The sequence below is a fragment of the Apis dorsata genome, unplaced genomic scaffold (genome assembly GCF_000469605.1).
Source record: "Apis dorsata unplaced genomic scaffold, Apis dorsata 1.3 scaffold_215, whole genome shotgun sequence".
NCBI lineage: Eukaryota > Metazoa > Arthropoda > Insecta > Hymenoptera > Apidae > Apis > Apis dorsata.
The window spans coordinates 152332-154474 of NW_006263498.1; the positions used below are offsets into that span (position 1 = coordinate 152332).

The 2143-nt window shown below is 36.4% G+C and overlaps 1 protein-coding gene across 1 annotated transcript in view; it reads left to right on the forward strand.

Moving 5' to 3' along the window:
* Window positions 1–2143, forward strand: part of LOC102672656 (transcription factor Sox-19b) — a 28787-nt gene that overhangs the window by 25052 nt on the left and 1592 nt on the right. The gene's annotated exons all lie outside the window — the stretch shown is intronic.

The following is a 2143-nucleotide window of genomic DNA, read 5'->3' on the forward strand; positions in this document are numbered from 1 at the left end:
TCTCCGTGCCCGTGTGTTATCGTCCCTCGCGCGGACCAAACGGCACCGTCATCGCCGTCATTTTCTTCTCTGCCATTTAGGACCAACGTTCTAACCTTACTCTCCCCGATTGACCGCGCTTCTTCGTTGGACACGTCGAAAGGAGGAGAAGGAGGAAAGAGGAAAGAGGGTGACAATCGTTGCGGGATAATTCGAGGAATCGAGGGATGGAAGGCTTTATTTGATTAAATTAAGGTTATTTTTTTTTTTTTTTTTTATATGTGTGTATAATTTTATCCGATTATTCGAGCGTTGAAAGAAGAGGTGGAGGAGAATCGAAGGAAACGAAGGGTCGTGACAATCGTTTAGGAGAATGATTAATTTTTTTTTTTTTTTGGTGATTTGAATTTTTAAGATGTGTATAAGGTAGTATTATGAAGTTCGAAAGAGCGAAAGTGAAGCAGAGTTTGGAAGATTGAATTTTGAAATTTTTGCGAAAAAATTAAATCCACGCTTCCTCTTTAATTTTTCTTACGATAATATATATACGTCGTTCTTTAACGAGATTTTAATTATCGCGCAACAACGTTCTGGCCGCGCCCGACGACTACTAATCTCTATTGCTAGTCTTTCGTCTTCATTAACAAAAGCGGTGAAGCCGTGCGTCGTCAAGGATGCATATGAAGGGAAACGAAGAGAGAAGGAAGGTAGAGAAGACGGTGTACGAGCAGAACGAAGACAGAGGGGGAGAATGGAATGTCTTTTGCTAGGAGAGCACTTTATTTTCCAAATGGCTCCTCTCTCTCTATTCCCGGGTCAAAAAAGGTTGTGGCTAAAGCGAGAAAGTCAACCAGGGGCCATTGTTGCACACGGTTCGTCGATATTTCACCCACATCTCGCCCTCCTGGATTCGGGGCGAACCCGAGACTGGATTTTCAATCCGATACCGGATTTTGTTCTTCGAATTTATGCACATTCCACTATATAAAGCTGGATAATCAAAAGAAACTCGAGGAAACAGTTGGAAAATTTGCGAAGAGACGATTCCGTTAAAACATCTTTTGCCACGAAATAATTCTTAAATGCCTTAATTTATTCAAGCCAAAAATCAAAAATTTACTCTTCTGGATCAACTGGATTATTCATTATTTTTATATTCAAACTTAGAATTTTATTATTAACATCAAACGTTTAACAATGTCCACCATTTTATAAGCTACTTCATAAGATTAAATTTCCAAAGCTATCAGATCGAAGATAAAGACGATCCATTTGTTAAATAATCCTCGGATTACAAAATCAATCCTTAGATATACTTAACTCAAAATCAAAAATTTACTTTCCCTTTGAAACAATTTCAAATCATCATCTGGATCAACTGGATTATTCATCATTTTTATATTCAAGAATTAGAATTTTATTATTATTAAGAATTTTATTATTATTAATCAAACATTGAACAATGTCCACCATTTTATAAGCTACTTCAGCTTAAATTTCCAAAGCTATCAGATCGAAGATTCGATTAAAATGAACATTTCTTAAATAATCTCCGAATTACAAAATTAACCCTTAAATATACTTAATTCAAAATCAAAAATTTACTTTTCCTTTGAAACAATTTCAAATCATCTGGATTAACTGGATTATTCATCATTTTTATATTCAAGAATTAAAATTTTATTATTAACATCAAACATTTAACAATGTCCACCACTTTATAAGCTATTTCATAAGCTTAAATTTCCAAAGCTATCAGATCGAAGATTCCATTAAAATGAACATCTCTTAAATAATCTCCGAATTACAAAATCAACCCTTAGATATACTTAACTCAAAATCAAAAATTTGCTTCGAAACAATTTTCCAAAATCCAACTCACGGATAACGCTTGAATTTCGAAATCCATCCCGAGGTCAGTTCCGTCGGAGGATCTTCCGATTCCGCGCAGTATGTTTCGAGGCGGGCGAAGAAGAGGAAACCGAGGCGGTAATCAATTGGACGTAGCTCTCCCAGGGAGGAGAGAGTGGAGCTAAGACTGGATGTAAATCATCCGGACAAAGCCGCTTAACGATCCGACAAAGGGCCCGCCGCGGTCCACGAATTATAGAATCGGGAATAATCGCGCTTTCTTCTCTCCTTTTTTTTTTTTTTTTTTTTTTTT